This window comes from Delphinapterus leucas, chromosome 19 (assembly GCF_059928025.1).
Source record: "Delphinapterus leucas isolate spDelLeu-1000000601 "Yukka" chromosome 19, BTC_Dleu_Yukka2, whole genome shotgun sequence".
NCBI classification, from domain to species: Eukaryota; Metazoa; Chordata; class Mammalia; order Artiodactyla; family Monodontidae; genus Delphinapterus; species Delphinapterus leucas.
The window spans coordinates 7,166,826-7,192,758 of record NC_143147.1 but is presented as its reverse complement, the minus strand read 5'-3'; the positions used below and the strand labels follow the sequence as shown (position 1 = coordinate 7,192,758).

Below are 25,933 nucleotides of genomic sequence, written 5' to 3'. Positions count from 1 at the left end.
TCAGCGGCTAGGAGGCTCCGAGGCGATTAGAGACCGGGCGGGGGGGGGCGGGTAAGTGTCTTCGTGCGCGCGCGCCCGCGCGCGCGCGCACGAAGACATGGAAGGGGAGGGAGGGAGGGAACGCTTTAATATTTTCCCAGTGACTTACGAGCCCGTGGATGAGCTCCTGGCTGCGCGCTTGGGCCCGTGTGTGTATCAGTGTGGCTGTGTGTTTCTGGTCTGTCTTCCGTGTGAATATCACGGGGCTTGGGGGCCTGCGGCGAGCTTGTGAATGTGCTTCTGGGTCTCGGGGGCACGGAGTGATGCGGTGCCTGCGTGGGGTTGTTTGTGTGCGATTGTTATCGACGGTTGCGGGACTGCGCCTGTGTGGGCCGTGTCTGCGTGAGGTCGTGTGTTTATGGGCTTGTGTCTGCGTGGGCCCGAGTGTGTCTCAGGGGTGTCGTGTCTCCGTGGGGGCTTGTTTGCGTGGGGCTGCGGTTGTAGGGACCGTGCACGGCTGGGGTGCGCCCGCAGGCGGCCTTGTGTGGGGCTGGCGGGGCAGTGTTCTGCGTGCAGGGCCGAGGCCTGGCTTGTGAGGGGGTGGGGGGGTCCGCGTGGCGTCGGGGACCGCACCGCCGCAGAAGAGGCGCCTGAGGCACGAACAGGCCGCGCTGGGGTCGGGGCGAAGCGAGACGAGTGGTGGCGGAAAAGAGAAGGCGGAGACCCGGGGTCCCGCATCCCGCCCCCACCCCACACCCCCGTCCGCACCAGAGACGCAGCTTGGAGATCCTGGCCCTGGCCAGCCCCGCGGTCCTAGAGGCACCGGGTTTGGAGGACCCTACCGGCCCGGGAAGACGCCTACGGGCTGGGGGTTAGCGGGAACCCAAGGCTCGGAGATCCGGGAGCAGCCCAGAAGCGCGCGGCGAGTGCTGCCCGCAGAGGCGGGTCGCGGTCCGGAGACGGCGGAGGACCAGGCCCAGACAAAGAAGAGCGGGGCCGGGGCCTCGAGGCGGGACCGTACCTCCGGTTCCCCCGCGGCCGAGGGGCGGCCCCTCCTCGCTCCAGTCCCGGGGCCGCCGCCGCAGCGGCCCCAGAGCCCCAGGGACGCGGAACTACGCGCCCCGGGCGGGGCCAAGGTGGGGGGCGGGGGTGAGCGTAGCAGGCGGGCGCCGCGCCCCGGGGCCGTGATTGAGCGCTCGGCAGCCCGCCCCTCGCCCGGCAGCGCACCGCCCACGCAGCCATTCATTCATTCATCCATCCTCTCTCCATCCACCCACCTTCTATCCATACACGTGTCCGGCCTATCGTCCGTCCGCCCGATTATCGCGCCAGGGATCACCCTGATGCGTCAGAGCTGGCTCTCTCCACTTTCTCCTGCTCGCCAATCTGTCCGTGCCATTCTCCTCGGCAGCCACCTTGCCTCCCCTCAGGCCCCTCTCTGTCTGGCAGGAGGGAGGAGTGCACCCCACGCCCTGTCACACTCGGGCTTTGCTTTTCAGTGATTCAGGGGACCCCTGTCCCCGCCTACTAACGCCCCCCCCCACTAACGGATTCATACATCCTACACCCACCCCTGCCTTCTCCCCGCCCTCCCTGAGACCTGGTGAGGGCAGTAGCCAGCAGCTCATCACACCACTGCTGGAGGGCCTCCTCAGCCTGGCCTTCTCTGGGCTGGGGATGGGGGCATTCGAGGGGGGGCTTATGAAGGATTGCTCTGCCCCCAGGTCCTGGTGGCACAGGGGCCATTAGGACCCCAGTGACCACAACAGTCACTCCCAAACCTGCCATTTGTAGGGTATCAACTGGGGATGAAAAAAACAGGTTCCTGGGCTCTAGCCCAGAGCTCATCAACCCAAGTGCCCAAAGCCTCTTCATAGGCTGTTCCCTCTGCCTGGGAATCAGCATCTCACAGCCAGGCTTGGGAACCACTGGCCTGGAACATCTTACAGCCTGCCCAGTCCTGAGTGCAGCCGCCCGGCGCAAAGAGCAACCCTTTTTGCTCCCAGAAATGGACCCTCTAGGCTGACCCCAGACTCACCTGGGAAGGATGCACCGAAAAAAGAGATGCCAACTACAGGCACCTGATCCCACCAGCAGGCCCTGGCACCCTCTCCCTGCTCTGGGCTCTAGCCCCACCTCTAAAATGCAGACCGCTTAATCTCCATCTTCAATTATCTGGCCTGGGAACCAGGCTCACTCAGTCCTGAGGCCGCTCAGCGAGCCAGGAGAGGCCCACTGTGTGCACCATTAGACAAAAGAGTCCCAATCCCTGCTGGGACCCCCCCGACCCAGCCTCAGTGCCACCTGACCCACAGCCTCAGACTGTCCCTGTCACATTCTGACTCAGCCACCTCCTCCAGCCACCCAGGGGCTACGTGGCAGGTGGGAGAATGAGGCTGGTAGTGGATGCCCCCTTCCCCTGGGGGGCAGGCACAGGCTCCCTCCCCTTCCTGGTTTCAGAGTGATCAGAAGAAAAAGTCCTCACAGTGGCTAAAGCTCCCACACAATCAGCGCCCCCTGCCCCTCACCACTGTCTCCTTGCGGTTCCTTGAATTCACCAGGCACATTCTCACCTCAGGGCCTTTGCACTTGCTGGTCCTTCCACCTGGAATGCTCTTCCCCACCTTCTACTGTACCATACAGTTCACTGACATATGTATTTTGTAGGAATTTTTGTCTGTCTGCTCACTGGTGTATCCTCCGTGCCTGGAATGGTGCTTGGCACACACATTCAGTAAGTATTTGGTGACTGAGCCTGACCCAGCCCAGGGCTTTCTCTTTGAACCCAGGGCCCCTCTGGAGAACAATGGGAGGGGACAGAAAACAGTGGGGCAAGGACAGATGGTATGACTCATCCAAGGTCACTCTAGGGCCCTTCATGGATTCTGGATTCCCAGCACGAGTCCTGAGAGTCTGGAGGAATGAGATGGTGAGCCATGGCTCATCCCAAAGGAGGATAAGGGCGTGGCTGAGGGTCCAGATTCACACCCACCAAAAAGGACAGAGACCCCCTATCTGGCCAGGGTCCTCCCACCAGTGTTGTCATGGAAGGTGGTGAGGACAGCCCCTCATGGAAGGGATCTGCCAATCTCTGAGAGAAGCCAGGCTCAGAGCCATCAGAGGACTTGTCAAGGACACACAGCAGGACAAGCTGATCCCCACCTGACTGTAAGTTTCCAGAGCGGGCACTCAGTATGCACTTAGCAAAGGAATGAATGAAGTGACAGCATCAAGATTCAGACTTAGGTCTGCACAGCCCCCAACCCCTTGCCTGTCCCATCAGACCCTACTAGCAGGATTCACGGGATTGTGGCAGCCGTGCCCAGCACACGGCGGGTCTTCTGTCCACACTGAGGGGGGGGCTGCCAGGCTGGCTAGCTTCCTGCTCCAGCCAGGGGTCTAAGTCCACAGCTCACCACGTGAGTCCTGCTCCAGGCTCGGCGGGGACAGGGGATGCCCTCGCGTGGCTGGCAGGAGAGTCCCGTGGGCCAGGGTGGGGTGTTCACGGTCTCAAAGGGCCGCTGCTTCCTGGGGAGGCGTGGCTGCAGTCAGAGAGCCAGGGCTTGGACTGGCGGCCCTTCACTCTCCCAGCACCGTCTGCAAAGCCGCCTTCCTGCAAAGCCTGTGTCCAAATGCTGTCCAGGGTGAAATAATAAACAGGGACCCCAGGCAGGCAATGCGGTCAGCGGGGCTGCCAGATGTTGGGCTCACTGACAGGCCATCAGGGAAGGGGTGAGCCAGGCACCACCCTGGTGGGCACGAGAGGCGGAGAAAAGGGACGTGCACTCCAGACACCAGGCCAGGCGGGTGCTACCGAGACCCAGAAGTCTCGTTCAAGCTCAGCCCTGCTCTGGTGACCCCCAGGTCTCCTGGCCTCAGGGGGGCTGCAGCTCGCCGAGGAGAGGATGCAGCACCAGGTATCTGGCCTGCAGGGGCGCAGGCCTGGGGTCAGAGGTGCACCAGCAGTTTCAAGTTTCCATCTTTCCCTCATCTCGGCCACCCTCCCCATTTCAGAGACAGGGTCCCTGAGGTCCAGATGGCTGACTGGCCCACCGTCACCCAACTGCTTGGCCCATATTTACTGAGCACCTACTATGTTCCAGGACCGTTCTGCACGTGAGGATTCAGAGCAAGGAACAAGACAAAGCTCCCCTTCGTCCTCGTCAGGACACTGTCAAGAAGCTGCATGAGTGAGCGAGTTCCGTGGTCTGTGACATTTAGGGGAGGTGTGATGTGACAAATAAATGAAGCTGGGGAGTGGGCTGGGAGCCCGGGGCAGGGATGCTGTCTTCCTGTCACTGGCCAGGGAACCGGCACTTGAAACAGGTGAGAACGGACCTGACACATGAAGGCGGTGAGGCAGAGCTGTGCAGACAGAGGGGACGGCGAGGGCGGAGGAGGCCCAGAGGCCGGAGTGGAGGTGTGATGGGGCACGTGGGAGGGAACGGGGACAGAGAAGGGACAGGAGCCACCCACAGGCCCTTGTGCACGTCTGTGAGGCCTGCAGCTCTCGCGGGGCACGAGATGAGGTGTCCCTGCAGCGCTCTGAGCCAAGGAGGCCAGGGACCTCCACGGGTCCTCACAGGGGTGAGGCCAGGGCAGGAGCAGGGAGCCCAGGGAGGTGGCCTGGCCAGGACGGGGACCAGGGAGAGCTGAGAGGGCGTCCAGTTCTGGGTTTGTTTTGGAGGCGGGGCTGACAGGATTAGCCGCTGCGGGCAGCCAGGTGGGCACGTGGGGCGGGCGCCCCCAGCGGGAGGGCAGTCCTCCTGCGTCTGTGACAGGTCTGTGACCTTCACGTCCACTCTGTCAGCTCAGATGCCTCCACTGTTAGCAGATGTGCCAGGAGCCGTGCCCGCCTGGGTCAGCTCTGGTGACCTGACAAGTTGAGTCCACTCCAAGCCTCAGTTTCCCCTTTTTACGCACTTGTGGGTCCAGGTCAGCAGCCGAGGCCCACGTACCTCCCTCCCTGCGGCTCCTGTCCACCTCACAGACCAGCAGGCAAGCCTGCCCCACGGATCGCTCCTTGACCCAACGTTTCTGGAGTGCCCACCGGGTGCCAGGTGTTGTCAGGGAGCCGGGGAGACAGCAGAGGACAAGGCAGACCCGCACCCTGCCCTCGCGGGCCAACGTGGACAGCAAACAGCTCCCGCCCGCTTCCTTTTTCTCTCCAAACCCTCTCATGCCCGGCACTTCCTGAGAGCTGGGCCACAATGTGGACTCAGGGCAAAGAACTTGATGTTTTTGCTGGGGGCAGGGGCGGGGAATCAGGAGTATAAATGCCCAAGTTCCCTTAAGTTTGGGGCACATTTTCAGTTTGTTCATCTCCCCCGCATCCCAGGGGCCAGCAGGAGAGGTTGCAGGAAGGTGTGGGATCTCCTCATTTAGGTTCTGCCAGAGTCCAGGCAGGAGCAGGGCTGCGTGGCGCCCACCTCTCCTGCCCGGGGCTGGCCTGTGGCCCTGGGGCTGGCTGCACTGGGGTCCACTCACAGTGCCTGCTGAACGTCAGGCCAAGACCAGTCCTTCTTCCCTGTGCCTTTGGTCTGTAAGACCTTTGATCTCTGCCATCTGTCTGTCCATCCTTCCTTTCTAGACTGGTGGGAGGCCACCAGATGAGGTCATGTAACTCATACTCAGATAGGGCACACCCACCTGCTAGGGAACCCTCTTCCCTGGGTGTGGGACCTGGCCTGGAGGTCTCTCTCACACACTCACCCTGCCAGTAGCCTCTGCAGCCTCCCTCTGCTGGGGGATCCAGGCCAGTGCAGCCCCATCACCCTGCCCCCGCCATCACCTTCCTCTCTCAGCGTCCCAGCGCACCTGAAGATGCTGGATTCTGTCCCTGAGCTTGGAGACTGCAAGGCCCCGGATTCGGAGAGCGGATCAGTGGGGGGAAAAGAAGAGGGAAGGAAGACAGATGGACAGACAGGAAGTGCAGATGAAGGGCAGGGGGGAAGGAAGGAGGTGAGAGATGGGAGCAGAATGGAGGAAAGAAGGGAGCCTGGGGGAGAGGGTGGGCAGGGGTCTCCCGGTGCCTCTCCCGCTCTGCATTCTCTGGAAAGGTCCTGGGACCGGAGGGCACACCTCGGTTCCTGGCTATGACAAGGCCACCCACTCCCGGCACTTCTGGCCTGGCTGCGATCCTGACTTGGCCCTGGGAGCAGCTCCTGGCAGCCACATGCCTGCTTGGTGCCCAGCAGGGCCCACCAAGGGGCTGGGGGCCACAGTGTGGCTGAGGCCTAACCGGTCCACTGCACCAATGCGGATGAACCCCTGGCCCCAGCCACAGACTGACCCTTGATCCCAGTCAGTGCGCCAGCATCCTGACCCGACCCCAGCCACAGACAGACCCCCGCCCTCTGCCGGGGATGGACTTCTGACCCCAGCCATAGTCTCTAGCCACAGGCTGACCTCTGACCCCGGCCCCAGCCTCAACCCTGATGCTGGCAGAGGCCTACTGTGGTGACCATCCTGTGGACATGTTCCTCTGGGGACCACGTAGGAAGAAGGGGAAAGGCCCAGTTCAGGGCCACTCACCCCCCAGGTAAGAAGCACCATCAAGCCCGCAGTGGCCCACAGAGGCCTCAGGCCTGCGGTGACTGGGGAGGCTGGACGCACACACGCAGCCAGGCCCCAGGGCACAGCAAACAGACGTGTAAAAACACAGGTACCAGCACACAGACGTGTGCACACGCAGGCTGTCTGTGCCCCCTGCCCCCGGCCCCTTCTCGCTGGGCCACACAGCCCCTCCGGCCCAGGCCCAGGGGCTCCCCAGGCATCAGACAATGGGAGCGACAACAGACAGCCCTCCACTTCCTCACGGCCCCTCCGTGGGCCCCGTGGCTTCCTCTGCCCGCCTGGGAGGGAGCCCAGCAAGAGGGCGAGCGTTGCTCCCTCCCCCAAACTCCCCCCACTTCACACAGCAGATCAAGGCGGTCAGGACGTGCACACACACACTCCCCTGATTAGACACACACGTACTCATATGCAGGCGAGGAGATGCACACAGGGCGTGTATGCACGTGCAAGGGGCACAGGGTGAGGACACGCAGAGACTCCTCTGTGACAGCGCCACACACACCCACACCTGCCTCCCCGACCCCAGCGCTCGTGGTGCCCCTACCTCTGGTGGCTCACGTGACCCCTCCAGCCCCTTCCCAGCTCCGCTCAGAGCTCCTGGGGCCTCTGCTCTCCCTCGACTTGGTGCCTCCAGGGATGCGGCCCCCAGGGACTCTCCTGGCCCACAGCCCCTGGCACCTGAGGACCCGAGTCCTCCTGACCTTGTCCCGCCTGGCCCCAGGCTGCTTGTGGTGCGCTCTTCCTAAGGGGGACCCAGTCCCCTGACCCAGCTGGCAGGATGAGGGAGGCCCGGGCCCAGTTTTTCCAGGGGCAGGTGAATCCCGAGGACATTCACATTTAAAGCCTGAATTCAGGGCCTCCTGGATCTGCAGAGAATGTCCTCTGGAAGGATGGAGAAGAAACTGCTGGAGGGTGTGGGCGGGGGCCGTTTGTGGAGCTGCGTGAGTGTCAGTGTGTGAGGATGGGGGAGGGGGAGGGGAGGCGAATCACGGTTCTTGTGCCCCGCCTACTAGTCTGGCTCCATCCCAAATTCCCCGGTGGAAACCAGGTGATGGGTGGGGGCAGGGGTGGCGGGTGGAGATGGCGCCAACTCCACCAAGCGCTCCCCGGGGAAGCGTCCCAGCAGCCTTGGAGGTAGGAGTCTTCAACCCACCTTAGAGACGCAAAAACGGGCTGGGGGAGCAGAGGAGCAAGGTTCAGGCCTGGGTGATTTCAGGTCCAGCCCGAACCGCTGCACCGTCCCCAGAGCTTCTCGAGGGGCCACTCTTATGCACCTGTTACGCCCAGGCCCCGGCCCAGCGCGGCCCACCCGGCACACGTGTGGAACAAAGGGTCCAACCCTGGCTTCAGACGCCCTGCTGGGCTCTCCAGGAGAGTTAGTGGGAGCTGAGGTCACCACACTCCCAGACACCCTGAACCAGGAAAGGCAGGCCCCCACCTGCCCCCAGAGCAAGTCCAGCTCTGCCATATCCCGGCTGTGTGTCCCTGGGCAGCGCCACACCCTCTCTGGGCCCGGTTTCCACAGCTGAGAAGAGGGATAATGCGTCTGCTCCGGCTTGTGGGTGACAGTGGTGGGGGATGGGAGTGGGGACACAGGCTGGACAGCAGGCTTCTAGGCTGTAATAGGTCTCTCCCAAAGTTAGCAAGAAGCTCACAATGTGCGACCAGGAGACTCCTCCCAAACCTAGGACCAAAACTGATGTGAGGACCCTTCACTGGACAAGCTGACAGGGCCGAGAGCCAAGTCCAACCAGCCACAACTAGCAGCGTTTCCAGCTGCTCCCCTGCGCTTTGGGCGGAGCAGAGAGGCCGACTGCTGGTCAGCTTCCTACACGGTCCACACGCTCCTGGGACCTGAGGCAACAGAACTCACTCAGCGGCTTCCCATTGCATTTCTCAGCCTCAGTTTTTTCACCTTTAAAAGGGGATGTTGATGAATGGAAATTAGCACGTGGAAGTCACTGCGAGATCTGCCTGCTGTATCTCTGAGGAGGGTTATTCCCTTCTGGTCTACGGAGAGAGCTGAGTTTTCAGCCTCTGGGATGAGTATCAAATTCCAGTTCCATGGCGATGGTCTGAATGTTGCATGTGGTCACCCTACTCAGCCGTGCTCCTGGGGCAGAGGCCCAGACCCGCTTCGTCCCAGAACCGCACGGCCACCGACACCGCCCTGGGCTGCTAATCCCCAGATCCCTCCACAGCCTCCCAGCAGCCAAGCGCAGGGCAAGGAGGTGCCGGGAGCCCCACGCCGCACACCCAGAAACCAGGGCCCAGAGAGGGAGGTGAGGAGAAGTAGAAGCAACAGAGAGACAGCTTTCGCCTCCATATAAGGAAGAACTTGCTCACAGGCAAGAGCTGCCCAGGAATGGAATGAGCCTGCCGCCCGGGGAGGTGGTGAGCGGCCTGTGGCTGACGGCGAGCAAGCAGACAAGGGGGTCTCCGGGTGGGGGCACCACGCAGGCGGCTCGCACGCAGGCCAGGGGAGGGCCGCGGGGATCTCTGGTCCTGTGACTTGCCTGAGGCCACGTGAGCAGGCACGGAATTCCAGAAGGTCAGAGCTGGGGGCCAGAGCTGCCACGTGAAAGCCCGCAGACCCACCGACGGCATCGGAAACGGGCTGGAGAAAGGGGCCCAGCCCTCCGATCGATTCCCTACCTGCCCCCCCTACCCCCCACATCACAAGCCACTTAACTTTTAGAGGGAAATTCCTACTTTTGATTTTAGAAGTTGGAAAGTATACAAAAGTAGAAAGGAAAAAAAGCCAAGGTTCCCCTCGCCCTGGGACAGTTACCACTAATACTTCCTTCCAATCTTCTCTACACACATCGGTTTTGGTTAGAAATCCTCGTGTGCTCTAAATTTTAAAAAATTAAGACACAATTCCCATACTATAAAATTCACCCTTTTAAAGCAGTTTTTGGTGTATGCACAGAGCTGTGCAACCATCACCACTATTTATTTCCAGAACATTTTCATCAGAAAGAAACCAGTACCCATGAGCAGTCACCCCAGTCTCCCCCACACCACAGTCCCTGTCAACCGCTCATCTGCTCTCCGTCTTTAGGGGCCAGGGCAGCACCTCTTCCCGGCCTCCCTGTGCCCACCCCGGCCCCCTTCAGCACTCTGGCAGCCGAGGGAGCCTGCTGAAACTCAGGTCAGATCATAACCTGCCCACCCGCCCTCAGAACCCTCCATGGCAGCTCCCACCTCACCCGAGCTACAACCTCACTTACACCTCGGCCCACAGTCCCGTGCAATTGGACCTCTGCTGCCTCACCTCCTCCCACCCTCCCCTTCGCTCCCTCTGCTCTAGGCACGCTGGCCTCCATCAAGCATGGTCCTGCCCCAGGGCCTTTGCACCAGCTGTTCCTCTCACCTGGAACATGCTTCTGCTAGGCTCAACTTTCCCCACCACTCCCTGTAATTCTGCTTTCTTCTTCAGGACACATCACCTGACATTCTTTCTGTCCCATCTTCTCCACTAAAATGGCAGCTCGCACCTAGCACTGAGTTGCAGTTCAGTGAATATTTGGGTTGTTTCCAATAGAACGAGCAATGTAAAGGAGCACAAGCAAAATCCATGCGCCTACAGAGCCGTTGTAACTGGCCGCCCCTCTGCCTGCGGGCACACGAGGTGCAAGCCACACGGTGCCTCTCCAGACCTTGCCGGGGGAGTTCTGAAAACTCGGATCTGGTCATCCATGCCGCACAGCCACACGACGACGTCAGCAGGCAGTGAGGCTCCCGCAAAGGCCCAGCCGACCCCGCCCAATCCCAGCTACAGCCCGGCCCCTCCCCAGGCACCGGAGCCCCCACCACCCTAACAGCTGCTGTAGCCGGTGCCTGCTCTCGCCGTGGCCCCACCTGCTAAGGGACCCCACCTCACTTGCCCCCTCGGGTGTCCCCCACCTCCCCCTCTGACTGAGCTAGGGGGCACCCTCTCCCTCCCAGCCGCCCCTGGCCCTGGCTGCGCCCAGCACACAGTAGGGCACATAGGAGGCAGGAAGCTGCGTTAAGGGGCTGAGTGAACAGCCCCCGTCCTGAAGAATCTACTGTAACATGCACGCACCTAGAAAAGTCTGGCTGGGGTCACGCTCAGTGCCCACACTTGCCAACCACCTACTGTGCGCTGGCAGGAGACACAGCGATGGAAAACCCAGGACAGCCCTGGAGGGTGGGGGTGGGGGTAGGGGGTCAGGTACAGAGAAGAGGTGGGAGAGCTGGAGCCCAGATGTGCCGCTGCAGTAGGGCCCGCACATGTGTGTGTGCGCGTTCACACTGACGACAGCAGGCTCCACAGTAGGCAGAGCCTGGAGTCCTCCCAGGGCCTCGGTCTCCCCCCCCTGCATGCAGGGCTCCCTGGATTGCCAGCCTCCCTGGCCCCACGGCTCAGTCCCGCCTCCCCGGAGAGGTTTTCCGGGTACTGCGGCCCTGCCTTCTCATCCATCAGGATTTTGCTGCATTCCTGTGAGTCATTCTCCAAACAAACCCGTTTGAGGAAGAGAAGGGAGCAAGGGAGGGTAAGAGGAGAGGCTCCATGTGAACCCAGCGCTGCCTCCCACCCACTCCCCCTCCACACCCCCTCCGATGCACATGTGGGGCCCCCAGGAGAGCTCTGGAGTAAGTCTGGTCAGCTGTGCCGTGGAGTTGCTGTGTGACCTTGGGCAAGACCCTTGCCCTCTCTGGGCCTCTGGAGAAGATAGCCCTGAAGGTCCCCAGCTATAGGATGCACGGGCTTCCGCGGGGGCTGTCTGTCACAAAGGAGGCAGGGTGTGAGGGAGGTGTGCCCAGGGTCCCCGATGAGGCTCTTTCCACTTCCTTTTCTGTCTACGCACCTCTACAGTGAGGAGGGCAAAGCCTCAGCAGGCAGGGGGCCGAGGAGCTGGCAGAACAGCTTGTGCCAGTCACAGGGCTCAGGCCTGCCTCGCCCGCCCGCCGCGGGACCAGCGGGGCCTCCAGCGGAAGGCCCATCCCCTGCACCAAGGGCGCTGGGCAGGCCTCCCCCGCGGCGCCAGGAGAGAGGGGGGGTCTCTGGGCAGAGCCCAGCTCTGGGGTGGGGGATGGGACACCGCCTAAGCCAGGAGGAAAAGTCCCCACAGCAGCAGCGGGAAGTGAGTCTCTGGCTGCGTCTGCGTGCGTCATTCCGTGTGCGCGCACACATGTGTGTGTCAGTAGAGCGACTCCCCCCGGAGTCAGTGGCTGTTTCTCAGTGAGAAGCTGGCCTCTGAGACGCCCTCACTGCGGCCACCAGTTCCGACCGGAGCACGTGCAGGAGCCCGACGCCCTCGTCCGCATGTCCATCTGTGCCTCAGGGTCCGGCTGGTCCGAGGCCAGCTGGCACACCTGTGTGTGTGTGTGAGACGCAGGCTGTGCGGGCCGTGGAAGGGCTGGGAGCACCCACGAGCGTGCCCACAGCGTGGGGGCTGGTGTCCAGGGTGAGCACCCAGCTGGAGGACCTCCTCCCGAGGCACGACTCCAGGGACTGCCCCTCGAGCCTCCTGCTCTCCGGCTCCAGAACCCGGCAGCTGCACCCACGCATGTGCCCCGGCTTGGGGCTCATATCTGGGGGCCCCTTGACACTCAGAGGAATGCTGCCGGCCACGTGCCTGGGCACTGTGCACGGACTCTGGACCCGGTATTAGGGTGCAAGGAGCCCGGGCAGGGGCCCGCCCACCTTCCCAAGGCCCAGCAGGTCCTGGGTCAGGCCTCGAGGCCACATCCTGGCCCAGAGGAGGGAAGTCAGCGGCCTGCGAGGGCATGGGGGGCAGGGAGCAGACCCAGGGCTGCGTGGGACAGAGACCCTGGGGGGCAGCCCGGGGTGCTCAGCCACTGCTCCCAGCTGGGACAAGGGAGGGTCAGCTTATAGGCGCAACGGAACAGGGGTAACGAGAGCCGGAAGCCAGGAGACCAGCAGGGCCCCCGGAGGCTGGGGTGATGAGGGGGAAGTGGGAGCTATGGGCGGATAAGGGGGGTTTCTGAGCGTGTGGGAGAGACCAAACGGGGGGCACCGAGACGAACAGCCACACAGGACAAGACGGGGGCTCCCAGCTCTGCCCCGACCCAGGCTGGGACGTGGACCGTCCTCCTCACAGGTGGAGGCCAGGGGCTGGCACTGCAGTGATTCCCGGGCTGCTGCCCAACCACGCAGGAGACCCCCGGGTTGCAGCCCCGCTCCCACTGTAAGCCGCTTCTCCCTGGGCCTCAGTCTCCCCGCCTGTAAAAGGGGCACCCCGGCCCACCCTGCCCCTGAGTGCGCTCCCCTCTGTGCCTGGAGCTGGGGGCGGGGCACGGGACTCACCACCCCCCCCCCAGCTCCCCGCAGTTGCCAAGCTGGGATGCTGTGGGCGCTTCCACCCGGGCTAGAGGATTTCAGCATGTACAGGACAGGCTTGGGTCAGTGTGCTGGTGCCCAGCCCAGGACAGGGACCTGGTCTCCAGACTCTGGGCCATTGCTCTGTGTCCCTCACCTTGTCTGGAACCCCTCGGTTACAAGAAGGAGAGTGTGGGTAGAGATGGCCGCCACTGAAGGATGGGGGCTCAGGGACACGGGGACACAGAGTCTCCCTGGGTCTCAAGCGTGACAAACGATGCACTGTCTGGGGACGTCACAGCAGGCGTGCAAGATGTAGGAGGCTGTGACCCACCGAGGCCGATCCCGCCCGGGAGCGCCGAGACCTCAGGATTCCACCTGGCCCCCCAGTCTCACCCGGGAGGGAGAGCAGCCGGAAGGGCGGGCAGGAGGACGTGGGAGCCAAGCCCTCGATCCAGGCCGCGGGCACGCACATCCACCAAGGGGTCTCCCCCTGGAGGGCAGCCCCCACTCCTGCTGCTTCCTCCAGGTCACATACACTTGGAGAGGGCCGGGGCCTGCAGGCTGAGCGATCCTGGAGGGCAAAGGGAGCAGAGAGTGGGGTGCAGGGAAGCTGGAGGGGGAGGGGGACGAGGGTGGCGGGGTACCCACTCCTCTATTTCTGGGAGATGGGGTGGGCAGTAGCCTCTGAGGCCCATCAGGTTGCAGGGCCTGAGGACTCCGGGAAGCTTCTCCTGCTCTCTGAGCTCTGCTGGCCCCTCAAGTCCCCAGGGAGCCTGTGAGCTCCTAGATCAGCTCAGGGCAGCTCTCTTGGGGTGAAAGCCAAGTCCGGCCGTGGTCGGAGGCCTTTCCCGATCCCTCCCCCACTCCACCCATCACACTGGCCCCTTCGCTTGTTTTCGCAACATGTGCAGCATGCTCCTGCCTCAGGGGCTTTGCACGGCCATTCCCCCCAGATGTCCCCCAGGTTCACCGACCTCCCTCAAGTCGCCTGCTCAGGAGGCCTTTCCTGACTCCCCAGTTTAAAGCTGTGAACAGCTCCCTGACTCCTGCGCTATTTTTTCCTCGCTGCATTTATCGCCTTCTAATATCCTCTGTGGTACCGTCTCCCGTTAGAGCAGACGCTCCAGCAGGGCAGGACCTCTGCTCTGTTCATCCACGTGCACCCAGGACAGCGCCCGGCACAGGGCAGGGGCTCAGTAAATGCGTGGGAATGGGTACAACACCCTGTTCTCTGAGACAGGAGAGCCTCCACTTGAATGGTGAAATCTTTATAACGTTCCCCCTGTCGCAGTTTCAATTCTCTTTTCTCCTGAGACAGCACAGAGAAGACACACGTGTCACCCCTCCCAGCCCAGGCCCACCCCCAAAGCAGTGGTTGGATCTGGGGCAGGAAGGGTGGTCATCCTTTTCCTTCAGTCCGCTGACCACCCTGCATCCTAGACGTCACCCCTGGGTGTTGCTCAGGCACTGGCCGCATTGACCCCCCAAACCTTCCCCATCCCTGTGCAGGGCGCCCCTACCCACCCACCACTCCCCCGGGAACACTGGCCGTCCTCCAGGCTCTCCCTGTGCCTGCCTCTCCTCTTCAGACCCCTGTCCGGCCCTTGCCCACCCAGATCCACGGCCTGGCTCCTACCTGGTCTCCCTCTCCAAGTGCTGGCCTTCTGTCTTACCCGTGATTCAGCCTCATCTTTCAGCCCAGAGCACTGCGCCAAAGGCCAAAGTCTCCCTCCAGCCTGGCTGTGCCCTGGCCCCAGCCCTGCTGGCCACACCCAACTGCCCAGGTCTCTTGTCACCCCTCAGCCTTTGCTGGAGCAGCGCCCGCTGCCCGGCTCAGCAAGTCTGCTGTCCGCCGCCCTTTCAGGGTGCCCCCACCACTAGCCCCTTAGGGGACCTGGCCCTCTCTGGGCTGGGCACCGTCACTCTGCACAACGATCTCCAGCTCCCCACCGTCCTATGGGCTCCCTCAGGCCAGTGAACAGGTGCTCAAGGGACACCTGCTGAATAAATGAATGAATGATGTGAACCAATTAGCGAGAAGGTGAATAAATGAGTGAGAGTCTGAGTGGAAGGGCTCTGGGAACAGGTCAGCAATCACGTTCTACTTTCTGCCAGGTCTCCTCCACGGCGCACAGTTCTCCTCCACGGCGCACAGTTCTCCGGTACAGACCTGGCAGGGGGCACACTTGAACACGATGCTGATGACGGTCACGATGCGTCAGTCAGAACGGGCTACGCTATGCTGCTGTAACAAAACCCCCAAAGCTCAAGGGCTTAAAACAAAACAACAAAGGTTTATTTCTCGTTCACACTGCAGGTCCGGCAGGGTGGCAGGGAGGTTCCTGCTCACCAAGCCGTCACACCTGGGCCAAGGGAAAGAGGCCTGGCAGGTGGCCCTGGCAGTGACACACCCAGCCAGGGAGGGACACATGTCTCATTGGCCAGGCCTGGTCACATGACCCCAACCAACCACAGCCGTCCCAGAAGCTCGTCCTACCATGGGCTCGGGAGGATGGGGAACTAGGAGTTTGGACCAAAAGCTCGACTGACACGACACCACCACCAATACCAACAGCAGAGGCCACTCATCCAGTACTTCCTGTGCCCTGGACGCTGGTCTGAGGGCCAAAGTGGAATTTCCCTTAATGCTCACGTGCCATTCTGAGGCCAGTGCCATGAAGAGCCCCACTTTCCTGATGAGATCACTGAAGCCCAGACACTGAATGACTGACTCACCGAGATCACCCAGCTTGGACGTGGGGACCCCGAGGTCAGAACTCACGTTGGTAATTCCGGGACCTCACGAACTCCCCCATGGAGCCCACTGCTGGGCACAGGCTCTCAGCTTCCTCCACCAAGGCCAGCTGGGGGCAAGGACTGCACTGGTCGGATGACTGTCCCCACCAGAAAGAGCCTCCTTGCCCTGCCACGTCCCATATCCAGACATCCCCGATGCTGGTCCCAAATTTCACGGATAGAAATGGAGGCCCAGAGGGAGGGGTGACCGGGCCAAGGTCACCCCGTGGGGCTGTGCATGGCAGAGGCGAGGCTGCAAGTCCCTGTCCACTGTGGCCTGACTGTCCCAACTGCCCTGACAGCACTGGGTGCCCGCGGGCATCCACAGCCTCAACCAGGGACCCTCAGAAGTGAGGGTGGTGATACACACTCCACCTTCCTGCAGGCAGGTCCACTGAGGTAGTGTCCCCACTTCCAGGCCAGCAAGCCTGTAGCCCTGACCACCTGGGCCGCTCTCTGAGGAGCTGGGCTGCGCAGCCGGCACCTGCTCCCAGGGACAGTCCCATAGCGGAGGCCAAAGAGGGACGGACGGAGGTAAGTCTTTCCTCCAAGGTGTCACCTCCAGGACTTCTGAAAACAAGGCCGGTGACCTTCAGAAAGCCACATTGGGGTGGGGGTGGGGGTTGTGCAGAGTGGCAAGGAACAAAAGAAAAGGGAGCAGCGGAGTTTGAGAAAAGACCCACCTGGAGTGAGATCCCAGCTCTGTTCTGTGACCTGAACCTCCCCAAGCCTCCGTTTCCTCATCTGTAAACTGGGGTTGTGAGCGGGAGTACAGATGACGTACCCGATACCTGATACAAACGCTGTGGCCGTTATGGTTGTTACTGGTATTTTTTTGCCCACCACGTCCCCCCATCAACCTGAGCCCCAGACCTTGATTCATTTATTTCTTGAACTACAGGGGTCCCACACCAGAAAGATTATGGGTGCAGACTCTCGCCCTGGCTGCCACGAGAATGCGCTCCTCTCACCTGGTCCCTCCCAAAGGTTCCGTGCCCAGGAGCTAGGTCAGAAAGAGCCCCCACCCGTACCCAAACCCCGCCCGGCATCCACGCCCCAAGCAGTGCCACTGGCTCAGTGAGGCCAGCCCTCAGCTCAGCCTCCGGGGGCAGCCGTCCTCCCAGCCTCATGCTCTGCCCGGAAGACTGGAGTCTCCGAGTCCCCTTACACACTAAGCCCCGACCCGCCAGCTGCTGGGGGGGGGGGGTGGCAGAACCTTCCAGCGCCTAGGAACCCTACGCCCAGCTCCCCAGCCCAATCCTCAGCCCACAGCATCCGTGGAGCATCTGCTACGTGCCGTCCACCCTGAGAGGCAGAGCTGCAAAGCGCCAGGCCCGTTCCCCGCCAGCCCACGGTCCAGCTGCACAGACCCGCGGGAACACACACAGGCTTGAAGGCGCACAGACCTGCCCCCCAGCTCAGTGCCTCTGGCCGCTGTCTCACCGCGCCGGCCTCAGCGCCTCCATCCGCACCAGGAGACAGGAGCATGATCTGCCGCGTGGGTGGTACCGAGCCTCAAGCAGAGCCTGGCACACAGTAGGTGCTCAACCCGTGTAGGCCTCATTTCTCCCCTAGACAGGCCAGGGCAGAGCCAATGGAGACCGCCCTCCGGCTTTCCACCGCCTCATTAAACAGGGAGGACTGTCCGCCCGGCTGGGATGCCACCTGACGCCCCTGGCAGCCTGCCCGTTCACCTCCATCCTGTCTGCAAGGACACAGGGCCAGGATGGAGCAGGCCAAGTCCTGGCTGCAGGCCAGCTGTGCCAGGACCCCAGGAAAACAGAAGAGGCCCACCCAGCAGGCCCAACTGCCCCGGAGCCACAGAGTCACTGCCAACACCCCACCCCCGCCACCACCTGCACACACACAGTCGGCCCACAATAAACACCAAGGGCTGTGCTGGTGGAAGGAACCAGGCTGAGGCCAGGCTGTGTCCTGACATGAGGTGGCCCGAGTTCAGAGGGACGCATCTGGCCCCCTGGGCAGCAGGGAGCCACTAAGAGTGTCGAGTGGCAAAGAGACCTCTGCCCACATCTCCAGCCTCAGGCCTCACCTCCATCTGTGCGCTCGGGCTTTGCGCACTCATCCCTTACCCGCCCCCCCCCCGCCTCGAACCGTCCGCCAGGCCTTTGCTCCAACTGCCCCCTTCCTAGAGGGCTATTCCCAGCCTCTCTGAGGAGCTCACACTCATCCTTCCAGGCCGGGCTTAGAAGCCTCCCCTGACCTTCCAGGTCTGGGCTCAAAGACGCTCTCTGCTTCCCCCAACTTGGTCCTTTTCACATTGCAGTACAGGGATTCCCTCCTAAGGCCACCCGCCCAGACAGGGATCCTTGGCAGGCAGAGCCCCAACCTGACAGGGCCAGGGTCGGTGTCCACAGAGGGACACTGCGTGACCCTTTATGCTTCTGTCTCTCAGGTGGCACGGGGGGAGGGGCGCAGGAGCCCACTCGGGAGACACGGGTGGTGCAGACCAAAGGGGGTGGGCTGGAGGGGGCCTAGCGGAGGGGCTGGGGTGCAGGGAAGGGGAGGGGCAGGGAGGAGAAGGCCTGCTTGGGGAAACCGTTGACCAGTTCTCCCGCTCCCGCTTCCCTTCTCGCCCTCCCCCCGAGCCAGAGGAGAGGGTGGGAGGGAAGGACCCAGCGGGAGAAGGGGACGTGAGCTGCCCTGAACTGGGGCGCACCCCCGAAGCTCAGCTGGCGGGTTGCGGAGGAGCAGAGGCAGGTCCCACAGGGACCACCTTAAGCCTCAAGGCTTTGGGAGGTTTCCATTGCTCCCACGGCCCCGGGGCCCCTAGCCCGGGCAGAGGGCTTAGGGCAACACCGCAGCCACAACCCCTGTGCCACCCCCAGGTGCCATGCGGGGGCAGGACAGCCAGACCAGGCGGCCTCAAGGAACTGACTCCCCTCCCCCTGGGCTGCCCCACCCCCAGCAGGGGGACCAGACCACCCCTGGGGCGCAGAGGCTCGCCTGGGAGAGGCAGGGATTGTCAGGGAGGGTGGGAGAGGGAGGTGTCGGGCCTCGGAGAGGTGACACGGACTGCCCACTGGGTGCCTGGCATGCAGTGAGCGACCACTGTTGTTACTGTGGGTGCCAGAGGGTGAGGCCAGGTCACGGGCAGCAGCCGGTCCCGCGGGGCCTTGAACGCCAAGCCAGAGCTGGCCGGGCGCTGGAAGGGTGGGTGGGTGGGCAGCGAATCAATTACATGAACCCGCACGCAGCCTGAGCCCACCTTGGTCCAGTCCACCCCCCAGCCTCCCCCCACCCCACCCCGCGCACCTTCCGGGTGATGAAGGTCACGCAGGCCGGCAACCGGACAGGAGCAATTAAACCCGTGTTCGAGGCCATGAAGCATTAATGCAGCTCATTAGCAGCAGAACGAGAAGACCCTCCAAGGGCCACGGGACCCCAGGGCTGCCAGGACCTGAGTCCCAAGAGAAGCCCCACCTACGGGGGGCCCCGCCTGGGATGGGGTGGGGGGTCCAGGTCCCCAGGGGCCCAGTCCAGGTCCCAAGACTAGGTCTTTGGACGGTGAGGGACGAGGTCCAACGGGGACGGCAGGTGTCTCTCTCCCAAAGAAACACCTGGGGAAACAAGCCTGGAGGTGCGCGTGCCACACAGGGTCCCCAGCAAGGGAGCTGGAACCCAGGCCTCAGCCTGCAGGTGGCTCGTTAATTCAACACAAGGGCAGCAGCCAACACTGAAACCAGTTCTAAGCACTTAAAACTTCTCTCCTTTAATCCCTCCTGTGACTCCAGGAGCTCGTGGGTCCTTACTGTTGTGACCCCACTTGACAGAGAAGGAAACTGAGGCTTAGACAGGGACTTGATTTACAGGGCGGTCTGGCTCCTGAGGCTGGGCTCGTAACCAGGAAGCTGCATCACCACGGGCAACACAGCCAGGACACCAGGGAGGCGTGGGGGCTGTGGCTAGGAGGAGGTGTGCCATCCCACCCCACCTGGGTGTCAGGCTGTAGGAGGGCCACCAAGCGTGGTCTTGAGGGAAGCAGACCGCAATAATCCAGGTGAGCTGTAAGCTGGAATTGGACGTGACATCTCCCAAGGGCTGCTCCCTGGCAACTCATTTGCTTTTTTCCCCCCCAAACACTGGTGGGCCTTCAAGGTGGGTCTGGGGGCCGGATGTGGCAAGACGACAACCAGTGTGGCACCTGGTCTCATGCACAGCACAGTGCCCGGCAATTAAAGGCGTCCAGGGGCTTCCCGGGTGGCGCAGTGGTTAGGAGTCCGCCTGCCAATGCAGGGGACACAGGTTCGAGCCCTGGTCCGGGAGGATCCCACATGCCGCGGAGCAACTAAGCCCGTGCGCCACAGCTACTGAGCCCGTGAGCCACAACTGCTGAAGCCCGCACGCTTAGAGCCCGTGCTCCACAACAAGAGAAGCCACCGCAATGAGAAGCCCACGCGCCGCAACGAAGAGTGGCCCCACCCCGCTCGCTGCAACTAGAGAGAGCCCGCGCACAGCAACGAAGACCCAACGCAGCCAAAAATAAAAATAATAAATTTTCAAAAATAAAAAAATAAAGGCACTCGTGGGCAGGTGAATGAATGAACAGACACCTTCCTCTGCTGCAGAGGGGCTGGGCCTGACGCTCCGGCTTCGTCTCTTCCCAGCTTCCTTCAGCCCAGGGACAGCCTCTGTGAGAGCAAAAGGAGGTGGGGCCTGAGGACAGGCTCCCGGGTCCCCTGGGGCAAGTGCCTCTGGCATTCCCAAGCCAAGGCTGTAGCTTAGATGTCTTGAGGGCCCTGGCGGGGAGGGCAAAGAGACACCGTTGCCTGAGTTCCAGTCAGAGGTGATGGAGCCGGAAGGGAACTTCTAGCCCCTAGGGAGCCCAGAGAAGGTGGGCAGTGGCCTGGGGCCACACAGCAAGGGTCTCGGTCCCCTGACTCATTCAAGTCCTAGCTGAGCCTTTCAGGGGCCGGTGTGGCCCAGCCTAGGCACAGGACTCCTGCTCTCTGTTAGAAAAACTCTGCAAGTTTGGTCCATGCCTCTGTCTTGGCTCGTGACAAAGGCGCATCCCCACACGGGAATGCGTAACGATGCAAACAACTCAGTTGATTACTGTCTTTCCTGCTTTGGCCACAGCTCCCCAAGGGCAGGGCTTGGGAACAGCCAGATCACGGATGAGTTTAGCCCCGGCACACAGTAGGCCCGCAAACACACCTACCGGCCGGATGAAGTATTGTTACTATAAACGGTCGCGGCGCCAAAGAAAAATGTGGCCGGTGTGGGCTTTCCTGCCTCCCCAGAGCCTTCGGGCACCCCCCACCCCCAAGCAGCGGGCTCAGGGGCCTGGACGGACCTCGATGCCCTCGTGGCTGGGGCTGAAGGCGGGAAAGGGGCTTGCCCCCTCCCGAGCCTGACCCGAGGCCGGCCCACCCTCTCAGCTGCCGGCTGGCCTGCAAAGGTGTCATCGGTCCCGGGGGGCCCTCGGCAGCCTCGCTAGGAAAGTAGTGACAGACGCGCTAGCTGCTGAGGTGGGGGAAGCTGTGGGCTGTCACGAGGTTGAGGAGAACGCCACTGGGCCGCGTCTGGGCCGGGAGCTGCGGCTAGGGGAGGGACAGCGACGCCGCCTCGGTGCAGAGTCGCCCCCAGAGCCGGGACTTGCGGCCCAGAGCCGGGTCTCCCCATCATTCCTTGCTGTTCTCGCTGCCTGCCTCCAGGCTGGACTCGACTTGCCGAGTGACCCCCGACGAACCCCTGCCTGCTCTGTGCCTTGGCCTCTGTGCGAGAGGACCATGGCTGGGAACCAAGCCCCCAGGCACAGAAGCGGAAGCTTAAGCCTGGCGGGGTGGGGGTGTGCTGCCGGAGCCATGCCCAGCATTACGGGCTGCCATGGCCACCACAGGCTGTGTGCCCTTGGACCTCGGTTTCCCCATCCGTCAAACATGGGCCCAGACCACCCTGACCCTGGAGTTCCCTCTGGTTTCTGAGTCACAGGGCAGGGAAGGCCCGGTTCTGCTGGAAGAGGCCCAGGGGCGTCAGCCTCCGTTGAGTCCCCAGGCCAGTCCTTCCTGGAGCCTGAGGCCCAGCCACACAGGGGTCACAGAACACAGGTGCGCCAGGCATCAATCCCTCCCAGTGCCCAGGGCTGTAAGCCAGTGCTCCACAACCCAGCCGGCGGCACTGCCTCTGCCTTTGACGTACAGTCATGCACCACACCGCACGTGCCCACGGAAACAGGACGCACATACACGCGACAGACTCAGCCACACATGGGGCCCCACTCACAAATGCAGACACACAGAGGAGCACGTCTGTCCTCCCCCCACACCGTGGACACCACCGCACATGTAAGCGCCCAAGACACGCTCACAAAACCTGTCCCCTTAACTCGTTTCCCAACCGAGACGCACACGCACAGGCACACACACAGACACCTCACTGTACACACACATCACACATACGAGCTCACGCTCAGCAATCCGACACACACAGACTCACACGTGCCTGGGTGCAGCAACCGCTCGAGAACCATCACCCTCCATGTACAGAGCCCCCCAAAGACTGACAGACACACGCCACATACACACAGCCCCCAAGCCCAGGAACAGACACACACCCATCTTGCCACTTGGTTAAATTCCACATGGCAGGCGGTGCCCAGCCCAGAAGAGCAGCTCCAGATAAGTAAACCGCTCAGAGCGTCAATCTCAGCCCCAACCCGGCCACCTCCTTGCTACAGGTGAAGTGAAGCAGGCCTTACATATTTTATACATGAATAAACTTGCTAAAAGAATACAATTTACAGGGCCATTGGCTGCAGGCTCCCAACATCCCTCCCGCATCTTTTCACTTCGGAGAGCACACGGCAGTGACGGCAGGTGGTGGGCAGTGGGGCATGCTGTCTGGTACCCTACCCGCCACCCCTCTGCCTAGGCTGTTATTCCAGGGAAAGGAGTGTTCTGTGGTTTTCCATCCACGAAATCCTGCTACTGCTCAGGGACAGGGCCCTGTGCTCTTGCCTCTTCGGCTTTTCCCCCCAACCCTTGGATGCCTTTTAAATGCCAATCCATCCTTGGCAACTCTGATTTTCCAAGGTCTGTTTCACACGGGGCTGGGATGTGTTAGAATCGAACTGTTGAGGAATGGGGAAGAGAAGGCCTGGCAGGAGGGACGGATGGGGGCAAGGGCAGCTTGTAGCTCGAGAGGCAGCTGGGCAGAGGGAGGCTGTGCCGGTGCCAGGCCCACACACCCCCGGGGAGAGGCTAAGGAGCCCAGGGCAGCAGAAACCTGCTCCTAGGAGGCAGAGAGGGAGCAGAAGGTGGGCCAAAGGACCAACAAGGGGTCTTTGAGTCCGAGTGTGCTGGGCAAAAGAGGCCCCGGATGAGGCTGAGGTCTGAGACCTCGGTGTGGCCTTGCAGCTGGAGCCTGGGTCTCAGAGAGGGCCACAAGTCTTCAACGTACCTGTTCAGGCTGGGTGGCCCCTGCCCAAGCTGCCGATCAGAGTGAGTGGCTGTGGGGAAGGGCTCCTGGGGTCGGCAGGTGGGGAGAGGACGAACTAAGTCAGGAAGCAGCCCCCCAGCCCGACTCTTGTCTGAAGCTCTCCCAAGACCTGGTTGCAGTTCCCTCCAGACTCACAGACTCAATAAAAAGGAGCAGGTCCCACAACAGGAGGGGAGAAAAGCAGGATGTCAGATGGACACAGGGGAGGAGTGGCAGCATACCTAAACAGAGACCCCGTGAACGGGGGTGCGGGTGGCTGCGAAGAAAAGTCAAACGCACCTGCCTTTGGAGACTGGGAGTTCGGGTGAACTGCTTTTCTTTTAACTTGCCTTATTTTCCAAAAGTCTACAATAAGCCTGTCCTCCTTGTATAGTGATTTAAAAAAAGGTATTAAACCACCAAGTGCCTTACAAAACCAAATATATTGCATGATTCCACGTTTTATATTTATTACATTTATCATATGTTGTTTATCACATGCCTAGAGAAAAAATGTTGACAATGGTGTGTCCTGGGGGTGGAATTATAGGGGATTTTTATTTGTCTTACGGTATTTTTAGGTTTTTCTAAAATCAACATGCTTATAACCTGGTGGTTTTATTAACAAAATGCTCAGGCCTGAGAAGTTCTTTTCCATATCAAGTCCCTCCCGCAGCTGCTGAAGCCCATTCTCACCCTCCCGGTGCGCGTGCCCCGGGAGAGGTTCGGGAAAGGCCAAGGACGACTGCCCCCGCCCAGAGCCCCCCTTCCTTCCAAGGCCCAAGGCTGCACCACGTCCGGCGGCCTGCCCAAGCCAGGTGGGGGCGGGCAGAGCTCAGCGAGTGCCCCGGGAGAGAAGGCAGCCCGGGAGTGACTAGCGGGCCACCGAAGGGGCGCCAAGCAGGAGCGGCGGCTGGCGGGAGAGAGGCGGAAGTAACCCCAGGCCCGCCCCGCAGGGCTGCGCCGGACTCACGACCGCAGCTCCCCGGCAACCGGTACCGGACGCGGGAGCAGAACCCGGCCGAAGGCAGACCGCCCGGAAGCCCCGCCCCGCGGTTCCCGGAAGCCGCGGGCAATGAGGGGCGGGGCATGGAAGCCCCGCCCCCAGCCCGGGTTCCCGGAAGCCGCGGGTTGGCGAGGTGAGGGGCAGGGCCTGGAAGCCCCGCCCCGCGGCGGCGCGGGGCACGCCGGGAGGGGCGCTGCCATGGCGACGCAACGGCCGCCCCGCCCCGCCCCGCCCTCCCTCGGCCCCAGCGGGGCTCATCCGCTTGGACGCGCGGAGGCTCCGGCGCGCCCGCGGTGGGGGCGCCGCCGGGAGCGAAGGGAGGCCAGAAAGCGCGGGTGTTTGCCCTCCCGAGGTCAGGGAGGAGAGGACATGGCCCCGGAGGCGATAATGCAGCTGCCTGCGTGTCTGGCCTGCCCGCTCCTGCCAAGCCCTCCCCGAGGCGGAGCTGCGCGCTCCTGGACAGGCGGGCCAGCCCCGCTAGGATCCAGGGTTTGGCCCCGAGATGGCCCCTCCACCACAGTGCAGACGTTCCGCGCCAGGGCCGGGGGCCCGAGATGCTGGCCTCTGCCCACCCACACGCCAGGCATCTGCTGCTGGACAGTGCAAACTCCTCTGCTCGGCTGCCGTCCAGGCCCCCGCAGTGCCCTCCCAGGAGACCCAGCCAAGCTGGCAGCCTGCCAGGCAGACCCTGACCCCTTCTTGGCCTGCATCCCCATAGGGTGGGGGCTCACACGACAGGCCAGGCCAGTCGGGCCGGATGACTTATCTCCCCAGTCCTGTGTGAGTGGCTCTGCCCGGGTAGGTGGGCAAACAAGCCCAGATCTGTTAAGGAGGGAAGTGGCAGAGCTGGGACTCGGCCAGGCTGACTCCAGACGCCTGTCCACACACAGTGGCACTCCCTGCTCCGTGGCCACCCAGCCTGGGCTGGTCTGGCCACCTATCTGCCCAGAGCACTGGCCCGGCCTACACTCCCCTCCTCCCCCTCCCTCTCCCCCTCCCACCAGCCGGCTTCCCTTCTGAGCCGCCGATCTACAACCACACAAAGCCCTGTTTGTTTGCTTTCTCTGCTGCTCCCCCTGGATCCGATGTCTTTCTCTGCTACCTGCCGGCCTGGCTTCCTCTCCAAGCTGCCTTCCCAGCCTGCTGAAGGGAAGGAGGCGCCGACCATACAGCAAGCCCTGCCTCGTGGCCACCCCATCGTTCCGAGAATCCACCTCCTTACTGCTGGAGGCTGGGGACCAGCCAGGGCGATCTGACTGAAAATGGCTTTGCAGCCCCCTCACTGCCTCTCAGAATGTAGGGTGTCTTCTGGGTGGAGCAGGAGAGATGCCTGCAGCCAGGGGCTGGGAAGCCAGAGCGGTCCAGCCAACCTCCCCTCTCCTTTTGTGAGCAAGGCCTGTTTTGTTTGTCAATCAGGAAGGCTGCCCCTGACTTCCCAACAACCCAAGGGGGCTGCCAGAGATAAGGAGATGAATGGGACCAGGAAGGCCAAATTCAAGGAGGCAGAGCGACGCCCCGGTTTCACGGTCTTCACCCACCCTCACTCTTTCTGGGGGTCCACAGGCTGCACTGGGAGCCTGGCTTGGTAGGTGCCCCCTCAGTGCCCACCCTAGGCAGGCACCTGAGCAGACCCCTCAGCATGGCAGGCACCCTCTGCAGTGTCTTGGGAAGCCCTATCGGCCTGAGCTGAAACAAGGCTTTCACAGGCAAAGAAAAATAAACACCCGCATTCCACACCACCTTTTCTACCTGCAGAGTGGGGCTGCCCTCTCTCCTGGTTCAAATAAAGAAACCCAACACCGATACTGCACAGAGATACCACA

At 62.2% G+C, this 25,933-nt stretch overlaps 1 protein-coding gene and 1 pseudogene across 4 annotated transcripts in view; one reads left to right on the top strand and one right to left on the bottom strand.

The window, feature by feature from the left end:
* The window catches only part of RAI1 (retinoic acid induced 1), a 104,135-nt gene that overhangs the window by 69,540 nt on the left and 8,662 nt on the right, over window positions 1-25,933 (bottom strand). The window lies entirely within an intron of this gene.
* On the top strand, window positions 238-2,653 carry LOC149744732 (uncharacterized; annotated as a pseudogene).